The sequence below is a fragment of the Hyla sarda genome, chromosome 4 (genome assembly GCF_029499605.1).
Source record: "Hyla sarda isolate aHylSar1 chromosome 4, aHylSar1.hap1, whole genome shotgun sequence".
In the NCBI taxonomy this organism is placed as follows: domain Eukaryota; kingdom Metazoa; phylum Chordata; class Amphibia; order Anura; family Hylidae; genus Hyla; species Hyla sarda.
This window is the reverse complement of record NC_079192.1, coordinates 138,839,395-138,852,147: the sequence shown is the minus strand read 5'-3', so window position 1 is coordinate 138,852,147 and position 12,753 is coordinate 138,839,395.

Sequence of the window (12,753 nt, the reverse complement as noted above, 5' to 3'; positions counted from 1 at the left end):
GAGCTTTTAGCTCCCCCCTGCCGTATGCGCTCCCGTATGGGACAAAACGTAGTGTGGACCCAGCCTAAATGAGAATTTATATAAAGAAAGATTGAACCCACATCTCGATCTCTAAAAGGCAGTACCAAAGCAGACCACTTTTACTTTTTGCACCCATTACAAGTCTCTTGCCGACCTCTTATCGAGTACTCGGTCGAATCATGCAGGCTGCAGCCCGAGAGCATGTGACCCCAAACGGAAGGGTGATATGCATATACCAAGATATACCCCAGGTGAGTACCAATGATATTGGGATTCATGGCTTGGGATTATCCCACTGAATTACGCGAGGTGCTATCCTCTCCTTCTCTTTTTCTCCTCTATCTACACAACAACAACCGACACACACTCACACACACTCACCAACGGGAACCCCACGTCACCACTCGGGGATAAAGGGTCATACAAATTTACTGAGGAGAGCTCACACACTCAGAAGGGACAACTGACTCCCCTAATATAAACCAAGGCATCCAGACATTATCAAATTTTTTGGCCATTTACGATTCATATAAAGGGTTCATTATAATGGAAAATATTAACTAAATTAAACCAATGGGACATGGGAGGAGGATAAGTATCCTTCCATGCCATAATCACTACCTTGCGAGCACAAAATAGCAAAACCGTATGAGGAGGCACCTTTGGGGGCCTGACTCTAGATCATTAATTAAACCCAATAAACAAACTAGAGAGGATAGGACAAAGGGAAACTCTAAATAGTCCACCAGAAACTGCATCCCTTCTTTAATTTTTAACAAGGCCTCTGAAAAATAAGCAATAGCAATCTGATTGGTTGCTATGGGCAACTGGGCAACTTCTCCTTTGCACAGGGTTTGATAAATCCCCCCCATAAGGTTTCTTGCACAGTGTACAGAGAAACTACACGTCTTAGCATGTGTCATGATGAAATAGTGTAGTAGAGCTAAATGGTACATTATACTGCTATAATGCAGCATTATCTTATTGGTTGCTATGGGAAACTTGTCAACTTTTCCTCTGCACAGGTTTTGATAAATCTCCCCCATCATTTAGAGTGTGAACTGGTCCCAGCTGTGCTGTGTGCAGATGACCTTTAGGCTATACATATAGCTGAAATAAACTATATTCTTCAAACAGATGCATGAGGCTGCAGCCTCCAGTACTGAATGGAACCCTAAGATATGTTCACACTGTGAAATTCCATTGCAGATTTTCAACTGCAGCAGGGTCCCATTGTTTTCAGTGAAAAGTAGGTCCGCTCAAAAATTCTTTGGGCACAATTCCACCAGGACTGCATTGCTTTACATGGAGATGGCAGTCCTAATGACAGAGGTGCCAGCGGTGTTTGCTTTAATTATACATTCACCGGGTGGAATTCAGCTGTGGAATTCTGCTTGCAGCAAGGTCCTATGTTTTCAATGAGATTCCACTGCTCTGTGCACACTGCTGAAGTTTCGTTGCCATATTTAATTGGCAGAATTGGAGAATGAACATGTTTATTCTTTGGGTGGAATTCAGCAGCAGAATCTCATAAAAGTCAATGGGGGAGATTTTTCAAAACCGGTGCAAAGGAAAAGTTGCCAAGTTTTCCATAGCAACCAATCAGATCGCTTCTTTCATTTTGGAGAGACCTTGTTAAAAATGAAAGAAGCAAGCTGATTGGTTGCTATGGGCAAATGGGCAACTTTTCCTCTGGACAGATTTTGATAAATATCCCCAATGGGAACTTGTATTTCTGTCCAAAATCTGTTGTGTGAGCAGAATAGTTGCGGAAATACAGCAGAAATGTATTAAAACAGCCCTCTGGAGTTGGTACTAGCCCATAAAACATTCAATCTCCGCCTATTTTTTATTTGGCAGCCATTTTCACTCTCTTCTCTTGCTGGTACTGTCTGGTCTGGTATCCAAATGGTCAAGGAGCACAGTACTACTTTATTTCTGACCAGAACAATATTTTAACACTGAATTTTCACTGCACCAATTCAGCTCAGAAAAATTGTGCACAACTCTAAAAAGAGCGGCAGATTAAACTGAGAGAGGATAAGCTGAATTTCAGCTTTGATTCAGAAGTGTGGAGGGGCCTCACCATCTCTCTCAGCTGGCCTGTCTATTATTATTTTCATAAGAAAACACACTCAGGTAGGGCTAAAAAAAATTAAGAAAGGAGTAGTTGTACTCACCTGGCTTTTCCCCACCATTTTGATGAAGCCTTGCTGTGATTTTGCCGGTTATTGGCAGAACTGCACTTTTCTTGGGTGGATACTGAGACCAAATTAATCTTTGTACCTTGCTGGGAGTTGTCCTTGGGTTGACCGTTGGAACCTACGCAACACCACTTCTGGAGAGTCTGGAGCACCGGTGTCTTCTGGAGCTCTTGGCACAGCTGAAACTGGGTCTTCTTCAGCAAATTCAAGAGTTGGTACAGGGTCCGGACTGGCAGTGCTCAGAGTCACTCACTGTAATGCTGGAGAGACTGGGGACAGATTTGGAGCTCTGCAAACTGGTTTATAGACTGGAGCCAATGGTGACAGGACAGGAGCTGGAGTAGTAATTAATGTTGGTAGAACCAACCCTGAGGCTGGTGAGACACAGAAGACCGCAGGCTGACTTGGGGAAAATATAGGGAAGTCCATAGATGGATGAATCCCCTCGCCTGGGACGTACTCTCTTGTAGGTGGAGGAGATGGTGCTGGGAGCACTGGCATATCTTCTTTTAGACATAGTTTGATTTGGTTGCGATGAACAACTTGTGGATCATACCCAGGATTTTATACTTCATACAAGTCAGAGTCTGGATAGGGTATGGCCGTCACCGTGTACGGTTCCATCTCCCAGATAGAGTCTAATTTATGGGTTCTTGGAAATTTTCACAGCCACACTTTAGCAGCCAATTGAAGTGGTTTGGCAGAGGCATGACAGTTGTAGTCCTGTTGCTGTCTTTGTTGAGCCTCCCCCATTGTTTTGCTATTTCCTTGGCTTCATGGGTTCTTCTCTAGTGGTCTGAGACCCATTCTAGGGAGGCTTGCGGAGAGTTATTGAATTGGGCCTGGAGTCTAAAAGTCCCATCTTTAGGCAGCTGCCCATGTCGCCCCATCATCAAGTAGAAAGGGGTGTACCCTATAGAACAATGGACTGTTTTATTATAGATCTCCAAAAGTTCGGGCAACAGTCGGGGACAGTCTTCCTGTCTTGACACAGAGGCTGCTCGCAACATGTGGATAAAGACATGATTAATGCGTTCACAGAGCCCGTTTCCCTTGGGGTGGTAAGCAGTAGTCCGGAGTTTCTTGCTGGAATGGAATTGACACAGCTCTTTTAAGGGTTGGGCCTCGAAGGCCGTTAAACGGTCCGTTAGGATAGACTCTAGAAACCAAGGGTTTGCACCCATTTGGAGTAGAACATCTGGGCCGCTGTCTTGGCTATGAGATCTTTAAAGGGTTCAACGACAACCCATTTGGAGTAGTGATCCACCATGGTGTAAGCATAAGTGTACCCGAACTGGGTAGGAGACAACTTGACATGGTCCAGCAAGACCAACTGGTTAGGCCTTTAACTCTGGATAGAATGGAGGGGTGCTCTGGCGTCCTTGTACACATTCTTGGTGACGTTACAGACTGCACATTCACTGCACCATTTCTCAATGTTGCTTTGTATTATAATAATGAATATTCATAATTACGAATATATAGTGCTATATTTGCAAATATTCGCGAATAAAATTCGCATTGCGAATATTCGCGAGCAACACTACTTGTGAACTCCAAAGTGTCCCGACTGATAATGGTATGCATTGAGGACCATCGCCGCATCTCTTCAGGGAACCAGAATCTGATTAAGTCGATCACCAGAGACTGGATCCAATGGTCCCTTGTGTACAAACAGTCGCTTCCTCTGTCGCCACAGATGTTTCAGCTCATAATGAACCTGGGCCAGCGTCCCAGAGGGCGGTCACAACATTTTAGTTCATGAACCGTTGATAAAATGGGGGCATCTGCACGTCTTCGCACATGTCTTCGACAGGGGGTTCTTCTGCATATGCTCTCAAGGTCTCACCTGGCTTCTGTCACCTTTCATACAGCCGGAGACGTACCTCTGATGGAGAATGTGACTCAAATACCCGGTACAGTCTTTCAAAGATTAGCTTTACAGTTGCCTTCTCGGAGGCTGGCCAGGTGCGGACTTCCTCTAATGCTGGTCCTTGTAGTTGTCCTGTGAGCAATTGCACCTGTTGATTAGGAGGCAAAGAGTAAAAGACAAACAAACTCTGGATCCTTTCTTTGAAATTTCTCAGGGTGAAGGGGTCTCCATTGTAGATAGGGAGGACAGGGTTCCCCATGAACACCAGTGCAGACTCTGGAACACAAGGGTTGTTGATGCGGACTGCAGGCAAAACTGCCAACATTCTGTCCGCTGGGGCAGGTGATGATCCCGCTACTGGAGACAGGGGGGGGGGGGGGGGGGCACTGTTGCCCAGTTGATCCGGAGAGCTGGGTTCTGACATCTGGTTGGATTTTGAGTGCGCTGTCGCTTTAAGAAGAATAAGGGGCTTTCCCCTTTAAGAAAATTGCTGAAGTGCTGCAGTGGCTTGGATTTGGCAGGTGGGGGTACTGTAATGGATGCTCCCCCTCTATTTTGCAGGAACCCGGTAGTAATTTGTTTGCGGCCAGACTTATGGACACTAGTGGGTTAATGCTGAAAGCTACCGGCACCGGAGACTTAATGCTGATAATCATTGGTGTTTGCAGAGTCTGTGCTACAATGGGTGCTTGATAGAAAACAGCGGAGCTTGGCGCAGCTGCCGGAACATCCAATATGGCTGCGCCCAGTGAACATCCTGTTTTGGTTCGGTCTGCAAAGTCTTCCCCTGTGCAACACAGGCCGGCTCTTTGGTTCCTCCTCGCTGTACTGAAAAGGCGTCACCGCTGGGGACTGACGGGGGCAGAGCTGCGACTGCTCTCGCGTGCAGAAAACACCGGACCAAATTAACCTTTTCAGGTACCGACTCTGCATACTCCACAGTGGCAAACAACAGTCTTTTCTTCACCTCCCCCTCTATTTCACAAGCACCTCGGGTAAAACACTTTCCAGTGACAAAGTCCCGTACACTTTCTGGCACAAACTTTATTCGCATAGGCATGCGATTTTTGCAGACAATACTGGACACAGTTCAGACTAGGGAGGAGGACTTGTGGCATAAGGCACACACCCGTATCCTGTCATGATGCCAAGTGGTATTGCAGGGTGTGAGGTGCTGGGCAGATGTTGTTACCCTAGGGGCAGATGATATTAAACCCTTGTGTTCATGATGCCAGGGCGTAGTTTAGCCTTAACCACCCAAAGGTATACCTTTGGATCCTGGGCTAGGCACGGGGGCAATGAAGACACCGACGCCAAGTTATGGACAACGATAGCTTTACTGGGGGTAGACAGTTTTAACAGTCTTTGCAGTACAGCCAGGGCCCAAAGAGGTGACCAGTGAAACAGAGGCCTCATAGGCTTGCTGGGACTTATAGTTGGACAGGAGAATTTAGTGCAAGCCACGCTGGGTAGACATATGTCTTGACTTGACTGACTTGTGACTGACAGGACGGTGACTTTATCTTACTTGCACTTGGCTTGTGGCTGCAGGACTTGACTTGAGGCCTCCACTACTCTGCACACACACACTAGGCACAACTTTACTGGACCTCAGCAGGAAGCAAGAGAGAAAAGAGAGAGAAGCTAGCTCCATCCAGGGCTTTTATGGGGGAGACTAGCAGGGAGCCCATAGGTCACATTTGGGGTTGGCTGATCACTGGTACCTCCTGGGTAACAATCACATGGTACATTTTATTAAAGGCATAACACATCTTTTAATATACAACATATATACAAATGTTGAAACAACTACAGGGGGCCCTGGGAAACTGAGGGACACTGCCTGGCAGGGCAGGAAAGGTACGGGGCAACACCATCCTGTACTGGGCTACCACAAATACCTCTTCAATGAGCACCTCTCATTCTGATTTGTGACTACCCTACCCCGTTTTGCTGGGACTCCCTTTGTTAAGGCAGTGTGCTTGAAGTATTGGACTCTTCTTTGCATAGCTTTGTCCAAAGAAATAAAATGCAATATAGGACAGACTCTGTATGCAGCTGATACCATTCCTCACAGGATCAAAGCTCAGTCCATGCTAAGATCTGCAACACAGCCTACCACTAGTTTTTGTGATAGGGGCCATGGTTTGGAGAAAATCTGGTTCAATGCTGGTTAAAAGAAAATGTGAAAAAAGGCTAAGCTATGGACCAAAAAGAATGAAGGCATGCTCGGGATGAAGAAAAGGGGGTCTAAGTACAATGCTCTATGCTGTTCTCAATTAACTTCGGAATTTCCCATTGAGAATGAATGGAGCGACAGTGCACATGTGCGACTGATGCCCCCGTCTCAGGGGTGACTCAGTTCCCTGTTGTTAAGGGTGACTCTGTTCCCCCTTCTGGAAACCATGAGGGCCCCTGCAGTCAAGTCTCCCTATCTCCTCTGCCATCAGATGGTTATCCCCTACCCAGTGGGGTAACAATAAACCCCTACAAGGTATGCCACACCCATGACAATGTTCCCCACCCATACTGATATGCACCACCCATAGGCATTTTCTATGGACGAATGAAGAGTTTTTTTTAAATGTCACTGTAGTGTTCAATATATAGCATAGATAAAATAAAAAAGTTATCTATGTTTTACAACCTAAGTAAATAAACAAGTGAGTACTGCCACACACTGCACCCTCTGAATATAATACGGCCACACACTGCACCCTCTGAATATAATACGGCCACACACTGCACCCTCTGAATATAATACTGCCAGACACTGCACCTTCTAAATATAATACTGCCAGACACTGCACCCTCTGAATATAATACAGCCAAACACTGCCCCCTCCGAATATAATACTGAATAATCACCCACTGCAGATAAAAGTTACACACACTGGCACTGTATCTTCCGTCCTGACATCAACCTCAGTGCACCAACGTCATTCAATGCAGCTGGTAAATACTACCACACACTGTGGCCTCAGAATATAATACTACTATATATACACTGTGCCCTTTGAATATAGTACTACCACACACTGCTAACTCTGCATATAGAACTAACACACACTGGCACTCTGTCTTCATGTCTCGGGGGTTCGGTAAGCTCCTCTGAGCTACCTCAGATTTTTACTTTCACTTTAGACGCCATGATCGGTATTGATCACGGCTTCTAAAGGGTTAAATAAGGGGCAGCGGCGGCTACTGATGGTAGCTTACACTTACTGCCCTGAGCTCGCTTCAATGCCACTTAAAGCGTCAGAGTGTACAGGTATGCCCTGCGTCCTTAAGTACCAGGGAACGAGAGCGTACCTGTACACCCTGCATCCTTAAGAGGTTAATACCGATGACACAGACAAAAATACCCTAAAAGTAGGGAGAGGGAAAAGTCTAGTATCAAAACATGACACCCCTATGTACTTCCCAGGGTCTGGGTAAGAGGAACGTATAATGTCTACTAATACAGCAATCCTAATAACATTTATACATAGTTTATATTCACTGTACAGTACTTATAATAAATGTACACGAGTAATATACAATAATAATCATAATAATTACCTAGGGGGACCCTGCAGGAGAGCCCTGTGGACTTGAGGGACTCTACGAGGGGACTTTAGGACTGTACAGAACCATGTTCTGTACCAGGACACGACAAACCGCCTTACTAAATATAAGTCGCCCTTAACATCTGTCCCCTAAGGGAGAGGAGCAATATGGCCACTGGGCCATGTGCAGTCCTGAAGCATTACATACAACGTCCAATTCCAGGCTGATGAAAGGAATATGAAAACTGATGAACTGGTGATAAGAGTCTCTGTATATAATTTCCATACATGCTCTGAAAATCTGATGAACAGAATAACTCTAGGACTTCCTTGAGATAAGGATTCATTATCTTATGAATATACCTATGACTATAACAACATGACTTATACTTGTGACATTGTTCTTTTTTTTTAGTAGTAGTCATGACTATGGACTGTGCATATAACAGACATAGCTAACTATACATTTCTGACTGACACTGGACTATATCTGACATTCTATTATGACTATAACATCACACTTTATGAGTACTGTGACATGTATGATATCTCTATGACTGACATTTGACTGACTATTAGACTTGGTGTGCATGGTGACGGCAATGCTTATACATACAATTTGACATTATACCACGGTTTATTTTTGCTGTTAGACACTGGTTGCAGATTGGGTTGCCAGAGGCTTTCTGCCCAATGCCTTGGCTACTAGGGTCTATCGGCATTACACACTTACCCCTAGAACACTTTACTCTAGATAATATTTGACATTCTATTACTATTTGACATTCTATTACTATTGTACGTGCATTTAGTTAGTTATAGGGATACCCTGGGAATGCAAAGACAAGAAGAAATAACATTAGTTATATGACATTTTAGTGACTAACAGTGGTGTGGACTGATATAGGAATGCTACAGCCCCTAATGTATATTTGACTGAAGTTTGTGACTGATGTACAGTACATGACTTTTGTGATTGATACTTATGTGTACTGAACTTAGGTGTGTACACTATTTAGGTCAGTCTAGATATCTGTCTGGCAGTTATCCTTTGGGATCAACGCAACACCACCTCTTGGGACGCAGGGACATTCTCTGCTTCAGGATCTATAGGTGCTTCTGGAGTAGCAGGACACTCTTGCAGACTGAACTCCGGAACTGAAATAGGTCCTAAACTATCTGGCTCCACGTGGACCTGGGAGTAACTGGGACCGGAGTATGAGCTGATGCCACAGGAGTCAGAACCGGAGCCGGTGGAGACACTTGGGATGGTTGTACCCACTCTTGGGACGGCATAGCACAGAAGACTGCAGGCTAACTAGGGGAGAACATAGGGACATCCATGGATGGGTGGATCCCCTATCCAGGTACATACTCCATCACGGGTCTAGCAGCTGTTGGAAGAGGTGCAGGTGGTTCAGGCAGGTCTTCTCTTAGGTACAATTTTATACGATTTCAATGTACCACCTGTGGTTTATAACCAGTCTTCTGAATCTCATAGACATCGGAGTCTGGATAGGGCACTGCGGTGATAGTGTAGGATTCTGTTTCCCAAATGGAGTCCAACTTAAGTGTCCTTGAGAACTTTCGCAGCCACACTTTGTCTCCCAATTGTAGAGGCATAGCAGAGGCGTGACTGTTATTGTCTCCGTGCTGTCTTTCCTGAGCCTCACCCATTCTTTTACTAACAATCACCTTAACCTCTTGGATTCTCCTCTGATGGTCTGAGACCCAGTTTTGTGAAGCCTGCAAAGAGTTGTAAAAAGGCCCTTGCAGTCCAAATGCCCAATCTTTTGGGAGTTGCTCATGTTGACCCATCATCAGGAACAACGGGGTGTACCCAGTGGAGCAATGAATGGTATTGTTATAGATCTCCAATAATTCTTGCGACAGCCGGGGCCACTCTTCATGCTTGGACACAGATGCTGCTCACAGCATGTGGATGAAGACTTGATTGATGCGCTCACATAATCCATTCCCCTGGGGGTGGTAAGCTGTAGTCCGGAGTTTCTTGCAGTCATGGAACCGACACAATTCTTGGAACAGTTGGGGTTCCAAGGCTGTTCCCTGATCTGTGAGGACAGACTCTGGACATCCCAGGGTCTGCACCCAGTTAGAGTAGAACATTTGGGCCGCTGTTTTGGCCGTGAGGTCTTTGACAGGCACGACTACTACCCACTAGTGTTAAGCGGCATAGGCCATATTCGAATTCGCGAATATTCGCGAATATATGGACGAATATTCGTCATATTCGCGAATATTCGCATATTCGTAATGTTCTCGTTTTATTTTCGCATATGCGAATATTCGCGTGTGCGAAAATTACATATGCGAAAATTCGCATATACAAAAGTTAGCATAATCGAAAATTCGCATATGCGAAAATTAGCATCTGCAAATTTTCGTATATGCGAAAATTCGCACACCGGTCTCACACAGTAGTATTAGAGCCTTCTTACACCACATAAGCTGGAAGCAGAGAGGGATGATCACTGTGATGTGTACAGTGAAAAAAAAAAAAAAAAAAACAATATTTGTAATTACGAATATATAGCGCTATATTCGCGAATATTTGCGAATTCGCGAATATGCGATATTCGCGAATAAAATTCGAATTGCGAATATTTGCGAGCAACACTACTACCCACTTGGAGTAGTGATCCACCATGGTGAGAGCGTGAGTGTACCCAGACCGGGTAGGAGACAATTTGACATGGTCTAGCGTGACCAGCTGATTAGGCCTTTCACTTTGAATGGGATGGAGGGGTGCTCTTGCATCCTTGTGTAGGTTCTTGGTGATGTTGCACACGGCACACTCACAGCACCACATCCTTCTCGACATCACTCCTCATCCCAATCCAATAAAACCTTTGTCTGACAGTGGACTCGGTCTTCTGGACTCCAAAGTGTCCCGACTGATCATGGTAGGCATTGAGGACCATTGCAGCAGCTCTAGGGGGAACCAGAATCTGATTAAGTCGCTCACTAGAGACTGGATACAAAGAATTCCTGTACAACAGTCCCTTGTGCACAAACAGTCGTTTCCTCTGTCACCACAGTCTTTTCAACTCGTAGTCACACTGGGCCTGGCGTAGACAGGTTGGCACCTTTTTCATTAACAGGTAGTCCAACAGATCCCCCATGACTCGACTTTCGTCTTCCACGTGTAGAGGTCTTCCTGAACCCTTTCGGACCTGGGTTCACTGTTATCTCGCGTAGTCAGGAAACTCTGACTCACAAACCTCTGATAAAATGGGGGCATCTCCACGTCTTCCCACTCGTCTTTGACAGGTGGTTCTTCGGTGGGAGTCATCCGAGACAATACATCTGCATTCATGTTTGACTTGCCACTTCAATACTTGATGCTGAAGTTGAAGTTGGCCTATCTGGAGGCCCAATGCTGCTCAATTGTCCCCAATTTGGTAGCATTTAGATGGGCCAATGGATTGTGGTCTGTGTAGACAGTAAAAGGCGAGGCAGCCAGATAGTCCTAAATTTTTCGGTCACGGCCCAGACCAAGGCTAGTAGCTCCAACTTGAAGGAACTGTAGTTTGAGTCGTTCTTCTCCACTCCTCACAGATTTCGGCTGGCATAGGCTATCACCCGCACTTTGCCCTTCTGGACTTGAGACAGGACGGCGCCCAGACTCTCAAAACTGGCATCGGTATATAGCCGGAAGGGTTGACTATAATTCGGATACGCCAGGATAGGTGGTTTGGTCAGCAAATGCTTAAAGGCTCGGAACGCTGTCTCTTGCTCTTCGGCCCACTTGACAGGTAGTCTTCCATTATAGTTTTCCTTCGCGGTACCCCTGAGGAGAGCTGTAAGGGGTTCAGCAATCTGAGCGAAGTGGGGAATGAAGCGGCGGTAGTAGCTGGCAAATCCCAGGAAGCTCTTAATGTCCTTCACTGTGCGCGGGGTAGGCCAGTCCTTGACAACGTCCACCTTTCCCGGATCAGGTTAAACTCCTTTCGAGCTGACGACATGACCTAGGTAGTGTACCTGAGGTTTCAACAGAGGACATTTATAGGGTTTAATCTTCAGCAAAGCAGATAAATGTCAGCTTACCTCCCCAACACTCTGCACAGATCCGCCCGAACCAGGTGCGTAACGTCAGCAAACAAGATGAAAGTGATCCAGCAGAATGATGCAAAATCCAGTTTTATTTGTATAAAATCAATACATCATAGTAGATGGTGAAGAGAATTCTGGACGCTTTTCGAACGGCAATCTGTTCTTTGTCACAGATAACATTAAAAATGCACAAGGTCTGCTTATATAGGCAACCACAATTGCACAGAGGTGAAATAAAATCCGTAAATTAAGACCATGTGATCAACTGGTGTGGTACGACCAATGAGACCAAACTACATAGTGTGAATGAGAGCACCGGCGGAAGAAACCGCCACTGAATACAAGATATGTATAGGTGCTCATTAACACTGGGTTTGGTATACAAAGAAAAACAGACACTCAAACCGAGCAAATGTAATACAATGCAAAATATCATACAATGCTAAATCAGTAAGACCTGGTATGAGATACAAAATAATACCAACTAATAATACCAACTATCAATAATATTATGGAAATATATAACAACCACCGATGGATATGTTAGAATATGTTACTGATGTAGGTCTGTAGCTCTCTAAATGTGAGGCTGTGTTATAGTGTAACCGAAAGCATTCCATGCAAACAATAGAAAGGACAGAAAGCATCTATGTCACACCATCCACTAGAACGACAACATGGAGAGAACAAAAGACAAAAAAAAAAATACAAAAAGATGTGTGTATGCAACTTCAATACTAGAGGGCCTGGAGGTAAATATAGTACTCAGTAATGTAAAAACAATTCCTTCCGAATATTGAGACCAAAAGGTTCCCCAGTATTGAGGATAAATTGCCAGAAGGCCTCTCGATTCAGAAGTTTTCTGTGCTAATCACCTCCACGAGCATGCATATGAATTTTTTCAATAGCATATGCTGTGAACATGGTATCAAAGCCTCCATGTATGTTAGCAAAATTTGAGGATGCAGCAGATTGAGTACGTCTAGAAACATTGCCTATGTTCTTGAGATATTCCAAAATTCTTGTTTAAAAT